Source organism: Oncorhynchus mykiss, chromosome 28, assembly GCF_013265735.2.
Source record: "Oncorhynchus mykiss isolate Arlee chromosome 28, USDA_OmykA_1.1, whole genome shotgun sequence".
NCBI lineage: Eukaryota > Metazoa > Chordata > Actinopteri > Salmoniformes > Salmonidae > Oncorhynchus > Oncorhynchus mykiss.
Window position 1 is genome coordinate 17,811,729 of NC_048592.1, and position 13,501 is coordinate 17,825,229.

General features: G+C 40.8%; 1 long non-coding RNA gene across 1 annotated transcript; it reads left to right on the forward strand.

The window, feature by feature from the left end:
* Positions 1-2,120: 2,120 nt before the first annotated feature.
* On the forward strand, positions 2,121-12,994 carry LOC118944855. The gene is made up of 3 exons (XR_005040240.1): positions 2,121-3,275; positions 3,400-3,478; positions 12,806-12,994. It is a non-coding gene; the product is annotated as an uncharacterized LOC118944855 (long non-coding RNA).
* The last annotated feature ends 507 nt before the right edge of the window (positions 12,995-13,501 follow it).

Genomic DNA, 13,501 nt, shown 5'->3' on the forward strand with positions numbered 1-13,501 from the left:
CCATGTAATGCTTTGTAGGTTAGCAGTAAAACCTTGAAATCAGCCCTAGCCTTAACAGGAAGCCAGTGTAGAGATGCTAGCACTGGAGTAATATGATAACATTTTTTGGTTCTAGTCAAGATTCTAGCAGCCGTGTTTAGCACTAACGGAAGTTTATTTAGTGCATTATCCAGGTAGCCGGAAAGTAGAACATTGCAGTCGTCTTATCTAGAAGTGACAAAAGCATGGATTAGCTTTTCTGCATCATTTCTGGACATTAAAAAAATCGGATTTTTGCAATGTTACGAAGAAAGCTGTCCTTAAAATATTATTGATATGTTAGTCAAAAGAGAGATCGGGGTCCAGAGTAATGCTGAGGGCTTTCACAGTTTTTTTGAGACAACTGTTCAACCATCAAGATTAATTGTCAGATCCAACAGAAGATATCTTTGTTTCTTGGGACCTAAAACTATATCCTATTTATGTTAGCTCTTTGCCTTGTTATTTCATCTTGCCAATCTAAAACTTTGCCTGGTTATATGTCTTAGCTATGGTGCTTCTAAAACTGGAGCCTCTTATCTGATCAAAAGTGTAACCCCAGGTTACACTGACATTAGACCTCCTATAGCTGTCAATCTGTTTCCTGACTTTTCTCCATCATCACCACCACAGTGTCTGCAGCGTCAGCCTTGCTGGTGCTGATCTGTAATTGGTGGATTGGTAGGGTGACTATTGCACAACCTAGCCAGGAACTTTCTGATTAACTTCTTTCTTCTTCTTTCTTCCAATACTCTTGTAGTTTACAAGATGAATTCAATTTACATATACACTGAACAAAAATATAAACGCAACAATTTCAAGATTTCTCTGAGTTACAGTTCATATAAGGATATCAGTCAACTTAAATACATTCATTAGGCCCTAATCTATGGGTTTCACGTGATTGGGAATAAAAATATGCACCTGTTGGTCTCAGATACCATAAAAAAAGGTAGGGCTGTGGATCAGCAAACCAGTCAACCAATCTGTTGTGACCACCATTTGCTTCATGCAGTGCAACACATCTCCTTTGCATAGAGTTGATCAGGCTGTTGATTGTTGTCTATGGAATGTTGTCCCACTCCTCTTCAATGGCTGTGTGTAGTTGCTGGATATTGGCGGGAATTGGAAAATGCTATCGTACACGTCGATCCAGAGCATCCCAAATTTGCTCATGGCGGCGGATGAATGACACGACAATGGGTCTCAGGATCTCGTCATAGTATCTCTGTGCATTCAAATGGCAATTGATAAAATGCAATTGTGTTCATTGTCCGTAGCTTATGCCTGCCCATACCATTACCCCACCACCACCATGGGCACTATGTTCACAATGTTGACATCAGCAAACTGCCGCTCGCCCACACATCACCATACACGCTGTCTGCCATCTGTCCGGCACAGTTGCAACTGGAATTCATTCAATTCATTCATTCAAGTGAAGAGCACACTTCTCCAGCGTACCAATGGCCAACTGTAGTTGGTTACGACTCTGAACTGCAGTCAGGTCAAACCCTGGTGAGGATGACAAGCATGTAGATGATCTTCCCTGAGAGGGTTTCTGACAGTTTGTGCAGAAATTCTTTGGTTGTGCAAACCTAGTTTCATCAGCTGTTTGGGTGGCTGGCCTCAGATGATCCCCACAGGTGAATAAGCTGGATGTGGAGGTCCTGGGCTGGCATGGTTACACAGGGTATGCAGTTGTGAGGCCAGTTGGACACACTGACAAATTCTCTCAAACAAAATTGGAGACAGATTATGGTAGAGAAATTAACATTAAATTCTCTGGCAACAGCCCTGGAGGACATTCCTGCGGTCACTATGCCAAATGCACGCTCCCTCAAAACTTGAGACATCGGTGGCATTGTGTTGTGTGACAAAAATGCACATAGAGGGGCCTTTATTGTCCCCAGCACAAGGTGCACCTGTGTAGTGATCACGCTGTTTAACCTGCTTCTTGATATGCCACACCTGTCAGGTGCATGGATTGTCTTGGCAAAGGAGAAATGCTCACTATCAGGGATGTAAAGAAATAGGCTTTTTGTGCGTATGGAACATTTTTGGGATTTTTTATTTTAGCTCATGAAACATGGGATCAACACTTTAAATGTTACATTTATATTTTTGTTCAGTATAAATTAGATAATTTCATTCTTTATTTTTTTTTACTAGAGACAGTAACTATAGCCTACTGGTAACAGTTTGGCTAGTTTCCGTTCACAACAATTTCTTTGTTTTATGTAAACCACCTTAGCTTCCCTAATTTTTACAATCCAGGGGTGAATCAATGGGCACAGAATGGATTATCTCTGCAATGTCCTCCTTATTACTTGGTCCTTGTACAAAGGTCTCTAGCTTTTCCATGAGACCTCCTCAATATTTTTCCGACCACAGCAGCATTGGGGAATTATCATGGTTAAACTATGTGTCTTTGGGCCTTGTTTCTAACATTTCTTCCACTAAATTATTAACAGCTAATGCTACAGATTCAGTGTAGTTTGGCACAAGTAGCAGTATAGAAGTTAGCTAGTCTCACCACTTAACCCCCTGCTGTGCCACTTCTATTTCACACTTTTCCTTCTGTAATGAGTGCTTTGATGCAAAATTGCTTGTTTCCCTCCCCTCATTAGGCCTATGGAAAACTAATAACAGGAAAAGTGACACTTAATCTCCCTTGCTCTCACGCTAATTGTCTCCTTCCTGTAAATTGTCTCTCAACAAGAACCCTTTGAGGCTACCGAAAATGGGTACAAACGAGATTATCCAGACTGCATAAAGTATCCAAACAGACACATATGCAAACAGAGGTGGCATTTAGATAGCCATAAGTAATTTGAAGTTTGTATTGCCTCAAACCCGATTCCATGAGTAGACTTACGACTTCACTAAACAAACAATTTGACAGTATCTACTGCATTTCATTATGTATCGGATAGGAGCAGACTTTTAACTACCGTGGCGAACAAACATTTTTTTTAAAGCCTGGCGAAAGACTTTGCAGTGATTCAGTAGGCTGCGAGAAACCACCTATGGAGACACGCGTGCGCTTTGGTTTCTGGAAATCCCGGGATTCGCTGCTCGAGCGTCAAAGATCAGCATGGATTTGAAATGAAAGCTATTGAATGAGCCGTATGTGAAAGTGATCTATAAAGTTTTGCTTTTTTATTTGTTGTTGCCGAATTACTACCACACGTTTGATTAATATCACTAAAGGATACCAGACTGAAGACGGAAATTCGAGGGAACGTTTCTTTCTGGTTAGTTTGCCTCATGCAGCACTCTTCTTCTCGCGCTTTTTTCATTTTCGAGTGGGCATGTTGAGATGAAAGTAGTTTATGAACGAAACAGCTGTACAGCTCTGTATATATCTCTGCATTTCAGGTAGACTACCAATCGAGGGACCATGAACTCCTCGGCAGGTGCAGGGAACTACCGAAGGGGCTCCACCAAGGGAGAGAAGGTTGGCAATATAATTCAACTTTTGTAGCTCAACTAGCCTACAAATTTGGTGTTGCCCTCATTTAAAAAAATATTTGTGCTAAAATGAGTGCCTGAAATATAGCACTTAGACCTGAAAGGTCTTATCCTTTTCGTATATTAAGGTATCCTACAGAGTAGCCTATATAGCACAGTTATCAGGGGCCACTGTTTTGTATTCGATTAAAACAAACAAGCTGTTTAGACCGCAATGAACATTGTTTAAAATTAATTGTGCACATACAATTGATATAGTCGTGCTGCTTGGGCTCAATAGAGTAGCCTGAAAGACTACACTTAACATAGTAAAAATGTGACAAAAAATGAGTATATGTTAAGTTTGGTATTGTTTCATAAAGCCCAAATCAAACGAATAGTATTTTTTATACGCTTGAACGAGCGTGTACACGCTGGAATTAGAATGCACGGGAGTGAACGAGAGAAAACAGACGGGCCGCTCGCATCAACGGTATAATAGCTACTCGGAGCAATGCTGGTAAAATAAATAGATAAATTGCGTCCGTCATTTGTAGAAAAGGAATTAGAAGAATTGTTATGATCTTTCCTATGCTAAGTAGACTATGTAGTTTAACATGTATTGTAAAATGTAAGCTAAGGTTTATCAGCCAAATAGGCTACATATTTGAAAACAATCGCAGCCTACCTGTGTTGATTTCGATCATCGGCATTTAGCCTTGGCAGGCTATGGCTGGGAAACTGGAGGAACTCTGATTTGAACCCTCCTGTTGTGTTCGTTTCATGTTAATTAATTCTGTGTTCCTGTCCAAAATGACCTCCCCATTATAGCTGATTATAAATCCATAATAATATATATATTATCACCTAATGTTGTGTTAGATCTTTTTATCAACTTAAGTTCTTGTGAACATTACAAGTTTTTAACTTCTATTTGCTATTTATGGCCTGTCGGCCTTATTGACCTGAGCTCATACAACTCATTTTTGAGTAAAAAAATAATAATGTGGATTATTTTGACTATAACAAATACTCAGATGAAACATATTGTGCTATTTATCACAGACTATTTTGTGTCAAAGTTTAACAACAACTCTCTCCTCCTCACCAGTTTTATGATCAAAGATATGACCAAGAGCCTCACATACAGTATATCGTTTGGTCATTGTGCTGCCACAGAATTAATTGTGAGCAAGGCCTCAAAAAAGCTTTATGTACCAGAGCTGCAAGAAAAGTTCTATATTATTGAAACAATGTTGCGATTGTTTGTGAGAATGCCAACAGGTGTGGTTTCCTTGGGGAAAGGTTCCCATGGGGGTTGCCATGGAAGCCAAGAAGCTGAGTGAGTTGTATGTGCTCAAACACACATGCATGTGGGGGGGGGGGGGGGGGGGGGGGGGGGGGGTGGTCTGGGAGAGGAAGTGTGTCCATCTGATGGATGGGCATGTGCCTGAACTCAATTTTATACACTAATTGTAGACTCACCCATTCATTTCTAATGACCGGTCATTTTAGACTGGGAACACCACAGGTTAAATAAAACACTAAATGTTATGAAGATCATCAACATGTATCTTCTGTGTTCAGATGCCCTTTGTGGACAAAGTCATGGAACCTTATGACAATCTGATTAAATGAACTACAATTTTCAGAGAGAACTTGTAAATCGGTCCAATTCGACCGGAACACAGCAAGAGGATTAAGAGAATACTGTTATGTAGACGAATAAGAATAGCTAAATTCTTTATAAACTGCATGGCTGTACTAGCTACAACTCTCCTCAAGTTCATATGCTGACATAATAACTGTTCGATTCACATTACGGACAGCGTTAGCATTTTTGCTCATTAGCAACTTTGCAACTACTTAATACTATGTTTAGCTATTTTGTAGGGTGTGCACCCAATCTAAATTTAGTGGGTGATGAAATCTCACTTCCTTGATGTTATAAAAAAAATTAGACAAATATGATTATTCAGGTTCAGAATTGTTCAGTGGGGTCTTTATTTAACATTTCAATAACAGTAAAAAAAAAATGAATTTCATAACCTAATACTAACACAGAACCCAAACCGGCTGTGCGTGTGCGCCATCGTGCGCCATCGTGAATAAATGTATTTTGTCCCCCCACACCAAATGCGATCACGACACGCAGGTTAAAATATCAAAACAAAACTCTGAACCAATTATATTAATTTGGGGACAGGTCGAAAGCATTAAACATTTATGGAGATTTAGCTAGCTAGCTTGCACTTGCCAGCTAATTTGTCCTATTTAGCTAGCTTGCTGTTGCCTGCCAATTTGTCCTGGGATATAACCATTGAGTTGTTATATTTTACTTGAAATGGACAAGGTCCTCTACTCTGACAATTAACATATTAATTAAAGTAACATATTGTACGAATCGCAATTTGGAACATATCATACAAAATAGATGATGGACATCCACAAATTAATATATACCATACGAAACGTGACCTATAATACTAATTTGAGTGTCACAGATTTACGTTTACTATGTTACATCTACCCCTGAGTCAAAGTTGGAATAGGCTCCTTTCCCCCACTATGTGCCCAATAAAGAGTTGTTGTGCTGCTTTAAATTAAAATCCTGTTCTTGCCCCATTGGGCACAGTATCTACACGGTGGCAGCCTGGCTGCTCGCCCACGTAGGAAAATAGCAGAGATTCGCGACGATGAGCATCGTGTTACATGCTGTTCAGGTGTTGTTTTCATTCACTGTTTTTCATTCAGCTCAATTTAACATTGTGCACTTATCAGACTGATACATGAGCAAACGTGCCCGGGATGTTTGTTTTGCTTTATTGTGCCACAAGAGTGGTGACTGCAACAACAACAGTAGAGAGTCTTGTGTTGTATACAATCCCAGTGCTAAGAGATGCCAACTGGCACACGCCGTGCACAAGTCCCTGAGTGGCTGACTGGCTGTCCTTTGATGTTAAGTCAAGCCCATTAGGCTACCCAGAGGATGGCATTGTCCTCTTAAGACTTTCACTGCTGAACTTCAAACACTGTTTTCCGGTTTGAGCCCAGGGAATAAATGCCCAAACTTTTCCTCTGGTTATCTAATCTTGCTCATTCATAAAATACCCTGGTTGTTTGCTCTAGGTGTAAAGAACGTTATGCTGCTTTCTGAGCGAGTAAAGCTTTGGCTCATACCAAGGTTCGAACCTAGGACCTTAGCCTTGCACACATGTGACCACCATTCAGGCTGCTGAGATGTGAGTTTCACATTTCCCCATCTACTCACATTCACCCATCTGCTCACAAACTTACTCCACAACAACCCCAGTTTTGACCGCATGTGCAGATCCGGGTCACGGCACCATTGTAATGGACGTCACGCTGTTTGCTTAGCGAGTACAGTTGGGATAGTTCACCCAAATTATTAAATTACATATTCATTTCCTTAACCTGTAAGCCAGGGGTAAGCAACTAGATTCAGCTGCGTGACGATCGTTGATGATCGTTGTCGGAGTGGATGGTCGGGGAGCCGTAAGATAAATATAATCATTTGTACATTGCAAATTGACTTTGCAATAAAAGATTGTATTTGAAAATAACAATAATTTTATACCTTGATTACATTGAGACACAATCAAATATATCTTATCATTCGTGGGAATACTTTCGAACAGATTTCCAAAAAATAAATAAAAAACATCTGAATTCCTGGTGATTCTACAGTCTTTTTTTAAATATAAAAAGTATTAAAAAATACTAGAAACTTTGGGGGGACCAAAACAAATCACCTGAGGGCCGGTTATGGCTCATGGGCCGCTAGTTGCCGACCCCTGCTGTAAGCAGTATATGGACAATGTAAGACAGAAATCAATGCTTTGATTTTGTTTACCTGACTACTGTCTCCAAATGCTAACTTTTTTCCAATATCCCTAACATTGGGGGTAGCAGGTAGACTAGTGGTTAGAACGTTGGACTAGTAACTGAAAGGTTGCAAGCTCAAATCCTTGAGCTGATGAGGTAAAAATCTGCCGTTCTGCCCCTGAACAAGGCAATTACTGTTCCTAGGCCATCATTGAAAATAAGAATTTGTTCTTAGCTGACTTGCCTAGTTAAATAAAGGTAATATTATATCCCCAATATCCAAATCATCATTAAGTATTGAGCTACACAATACATTTGCGATTGATTAGGATGTGAATTTTAGGCAAAAGATTTATCTGTATCTATGAGAAACATTAAATATTCCCACCACTTAAAACGATTTGAAGAGGTAATAGCAGTTTCCATAATACAGGTTTGTATTATGTGGGAAGTTTGTGGGAAATTTGTGGGAAGTAGTGAGCGAGTGCACACTGTGGGTTAATTAAGGTCCTTTTCTGAAGATATCCCCAGAGGACCATACATTCTGTCCTCTTGCCTAAAACAGTCAAGGATTAACAGGTGTTATTATTATTTCACAAGAGATAATGTTACTGTCTATAGTTACTGGGGAAACTGTTGGGCAGTTCATTTCCGGGGAGAAAGATCAATAAAACACTAATAGAGATTGTGAGATGTTCTCTAGTCCGGACAAATGTCCCCCGTCCCCACACAGTACAAGGTGCAATATGCAAAATAATATTCAACCTTCAATAGTTTTTGTTACTACCTCTAGAGGGCATTACCTTCCAACAAACGTCTTGAGATTGTTTTGACAGAGTGCTATGACAGAAGCATGCATGCGGCCTTGTCAGTTTAACTAATGAAAGAAGTATTACTGTGAAAAGTAGTATCACTTCAACTGCTATCTTTATGTTGGTCATTACCTTGGTCTGGAAAATGTGTATTATGATTGATCAATCACTTACACTGGCAATAATGATGGTAATCTTTCTGTTCTGTGTCTGTTCATTCATGATTTCAATTCATTAACTTATGCATCAGTACAACCAACAGCATGAGTCAAAGTGATGTGGTGACAATGCACATTAAAATGGGTTTGCATAAATGGTATGGCATAGGTGACAATAATTCCAGTGGCTAGAGTGAGTTTGCCCTCTGCTGGAGGGATATGATACTTTCCTCTGTGGCGTTACCTGACACCTTAGTCTCCCAAGACATCCAGGTTGCCTCCCATCATTTTCAAATGTTTCCACTTAACACATCTGTATGTAATAGAACGTCAGTTTGGCAGAGAAGAACTAGGTCACTACCTTATCTGCTTGAATAAAATACAAAATAGTAGCTAGCAAGATGGAGATCAGAGGTTATTTTTAATGAGTGCATTTCACAAGTGGCTCGTTTGCATCAACTTCCTTCACTAAAAGCACTGTAAAAGGTTTTGCCTGAAAACTTTGGTTTTGAATCATGACATTCTGGCCTTGTGATTTGTTCGGAGAGTTGTCTGTCTAAAGAGGACTCACCCCATCATTTTTCTTCTTCCCCTTATCGAAGTTGCCAAACAAGTCTGCAATTGAAACCAGACCCTCGTGGCTTCTGTTGCCTAGGGTCGGCTTTTTGAAACGACCTGACAGCTTTTCTGGTTGTTAACAAGTGTTTTCACTACATGCTCGATGTTGCCCCTTTTTTAATTTTAAGCCTTAAGACTACTTTCTCACATTTGATGATCTGTTCATTGAGACGCACAGGTAGATTACCTTCATTTGTTAACCATTTTTCTCTAGGATGGCAAACATGATACACAGAGTAGCACATTTAGTTGAGAAACATAACACTTTCTGAACTTTATAAAGACACCCAATGTACTTTTCTGCATAGTCATAGATAGAAGCATAATCTCAAGACCAATTTGCATAGAAAATAAATCATGAAGTGTGGTTGTGGATACCCAAGCAAGTCTTTCTCCTCTGAGAATAGTCTTTGTAATTTCGGAGCTAATGCAGATTTCTCTTCAATAAGGTTCATTAAGTCCCTGCTGTTTATAAGACAGCTCTTTTTTTGACCATTTAATGAAAATTGAGCTCATTGCCAGGGATGTATAATGAAAGGATACAGCTTTAGTATTGAAAGTGTAATGGTAGTTTATACTGTAAGGGATTGGTAGAGGTAAAAAAAAAAAGGTCATTGGATGGATTGGCCTTATATCCAGCGACAAAAAGACAAGTGTTGGTTGGTTTGTTGGTTCTCTCTCTCGCTCACTCGTTCCCTTCCTCTCTCTCTCTCTTCCCCTCGCTCTGTCTCTCTCTCTTTCTCTCTCGTGCTCTTCCTCGCACTTCCTCTCTGTCCACATCTCTCTCTTTGATGTGGGTCATTGCAGACATGACAGGGACTGAGATTACAACACAGGTATGTAAATCATGTCGAGTGAAGAGGAACCATCTGAAATCTATCTTTGTCCTAGGAGACTGGTACAAAAAAGCAAGGCCATTTGTCAATACTGCTATTTTTTCAGTCATTCTACTAATTTCCCTACCCTCTTCCTCAGCCAATCTCCTATTAAAGTTGGATGGATCCATGGATGAATAGGCATTTCGTGTGTGTGTAGTTACTTTATGACCCAATCAAATTGTTCATGAAAAATGTTCATTGTATTTCAGCATGACAGTTGACCTTGACTTGACATTTTACAAACGCTCGCAAGACCTAAATTGCAGCAGGCTTTGTGAACTTCCATTAAGATTGTTAATGGAAGGCTAAGCTCTGATTAACTGTTTAACAGTTGCTTGTTGGAGTTGTACCTCTTTTCTGACCTCTCTTCAGGGAGCAGAATTAATTCATGCTCCTATGTTTATCAACTCCCAAAGCACACACAAACTCTCAGGTCCCCTTGTTTTTGTGTTTTATGTTTACTGCAGCTTTGTCTCCTGTACTTTCAGACCGGCAGTAACTCTCACACACAGGACCTGCTGAATCGTCAGTATCTATTTTTATGCCTGATGTGTCTCTCCCTGAGCGAGCCTACTTCATTTACCAATGAATCTCAGATCCTTCGCTTTTGGAGGGAATTTACATCCGCTGGAAAGGTCAGACGGCATCATTTAAGTCTATTCAGAGACTCGCTGCCTCGATAGAATCACTGAAATTCATGTCAATGGAGTAGGAAATATTTCATAGCCTCCCTTGGTGTGGATCCCTGTCTGATACAGTTTTATAGTGTTGGCTCTGCCTGACACTTTGGAGGCGCGAGTCTAGACTCTGATGATTTGCATTGCCAGAGTGCTGCTATCTGAAAGTAGCAGGGATCTCTCCAGGGGTTTTATTATTCTGGTAGAAAACGGGTGTATCTAAGTCGCAGTTTCAAATAGTCAGCGTTATAGAGATCTGTTTTAAGTTATGTAACATAGTGTAATTGATCAAGTGTGTAAACAGTATATATTGTAAGTGATTCAAGAACAAATAGGTCATAAATAAATGAACCAAATAATACATTAGCACATCCCTTTCCAAACAGTTGATCCGGTTAGTGTCACCTGCAAGGCCCTGTTATGTTTTAGTGAACGTTTCTCAAAGCTTTTTGACAGTTGGTTGGTGTAAATGAGAGATTCTATTGCCTTTTTTATTAGTGCAATTTGGAGCCACAGATTTGCTCACATTAATTTGTATGCAGACAGAATACGTTGTGCTCTGAGAGCTAGCTGGTAAAAAGCCTTTGAAAGAGGTTTATGTATTCATCTACTGAACTTGGATGACTTTGAACACTGTGACTGTGAAAATCATACTGCTTACCCACAGCTAAATAATACCCCCTATAAACTGTGCAATTCAAACACGCTCACACGCATGCGCACAACACAGACGGTTTTGCACATTGCAGATCAGAAGCCAATAGAGCATTGTTCAAAATAATGAAATCGCAGGAGAGCATAGGGGCCTCCTTAGAATTCAGAGAGGACCATGACATTCAATGGCCGTCATTTGTCATTCACAAGTGCTGCGCTAAGGATAGGTGGTGCTACATGGATGACTTCCTCACTGGCCATGGACCATGTTTATGAAATCTGTCCAGGTTTTGCAGTCTGAGCCAGTGGGGCCACCAAAAAGGTGATCATTCCCCTATTCTGGTCATGATCACTGTAACGGCTTTCTTCCTGGGAAGGAGAGGAGGACCAAAACGCAGCGTGGGTGAAGTTCATGGTTCTTTAATAAGAGACACTTAATATGAACAAACTACAAAACAATAAACGTGGCAAACCGGAAACAGCCCTATCTGGTGCATAAAACACAAAGACAGGAAACAACCACCCACAAAACCCAACACAAAACAGGCTACCTAAATATGGTTCCCAATAAGAGACAATGCCTAACAACTGCCTCTGATTGAGAACCATATCAGGCCAAACATAGAAATAGACAAACTAGACACACAACATAGAATGCCCACCCAGCTCACATCCTGACCAATACTAAAACAAGGAAAACACAAAAGAACTATGGTCAGAACGTGACAATCGCCTCCTCTCTGGCCCATAGGGAGCCCTTTTCTTATGTCATTCACACTCTGTTGCCTGTAAAAGAACATGCCTACCCCAGCCAAACCGTAACAACGCTGGGCCAGTTGTGCGCCGCCCTATGGGACTCCCAATCACGGCTGGTTGTTATACAGCCTGGAATCAAACCAGGGTCTGTAGTGATGCCTCTAGCACTGAGATGCAGTGCCTTAGACCGCTGCGCCACTCGGGAGCCCAAAATAAGAAAATGTTCTTAACTGACTTGCCTAGTTAAATAAAGGCAAAAATAATAATAATTGTGATCCTGCTTGATTTGTAACAAACAGAATGTTGTTAGCAAGATGTTTATTATTATGTAAGACAATAAGTTATTTTCAGTATGATTGTTGCTATAAATGATATCCCATCCTCCTATCAATATCACAGCAAAAGTGCCCCTTTCCCAGCTCTCAGTAGAGACTGGCTTTGTCTGAGGAGCATACTGAAGACAGAGGCATGAATCCTTCATATCCACAGGGAAATGTGCATGTGAAGGTTAAGGATGTGTGGCTGGCCTCTGGGGTGGACTTTTGTGAGAGACATAGCGAGGGATCTGACTCAAGGTCAAGGACAAGGTCAGGTCTTTCTCATGGGAGGGTGATGGTATGAGTTTAGTCTGAGATGCTACATACACACACACACACACACCATGTCTCTCTAGAGATCCTCCTCTCTCTCGCTATTCTCTCCTCGGTTTTATTAATTAGTATATTCATATTTCACATAATCTTCGGCCCTAGCTGGCGTCCTATACCGTGTGCCTGTATTTTATAGAGGTGATTTAATATGTAAAACATGATTGAGATTTGTATTTGTATCTATTATGGATCCCCATTAGCTGCTCCCAAAGCAGCTGCAGTTTATGCAGTTTTAAAAACTTTACAATACATTCACAGATTTCACAACACACTGTGTTCCCTCAGGCCCCTACTCCACCACTACCACGGGTCGTTGTCCTGATGGAAGGTGAACCTTCAACCCCGCCTGAAGTCCTGCGCGCTCTAGTCTCCCAGTCCCTACCACTGAAAAACATCCCCACAACATGATGCTGCCACCACCATGCTTCACCGTAGGGATGGTTTCCTCCAGACGTGACGCTTGACATTCAGGCAAAAGTGTTCAATCTTGGTTTCATCAGACCAGAGGATCTGGTTTATCATGGTCTGGGAGTCTTTATGTGCCTTTTGGCAAACTCCAAGCGGAATTTCATGTGCCTTTTACTGAGGAGTGGCTTCCGTCTGGCCACTCTACCACAAAGGCCTGATTGGTAGAGTGTTGCAGAGATGGTTGTCCTTCTGGAAGTTTCTCCCATCTCCACAGAGGAACTCTGTCATACTGCCCATTGGGTTCTTGGTCACCTCCCTGACCAAGGCCCTTCTCCCCTGATTGCTCAGTCTCCTGGCGACCAGCTCTAGGAAGAGTCTTGGTAGTTCCAAACTTATTCAATTTTAGAATGATGAAGACCACTGTGTTCTTGGGGACCTTCAATGCTGCAGAAATGTTTTGGTACCCTTCCCCAGATCTGTGTCTTGACACAATCCTGTCTCGGAGCTCTATGGACAATTCCTTCGACCTCATGCCTTGGTTTTTGATCTGAGATGTACTGTCAACTGTGGGAC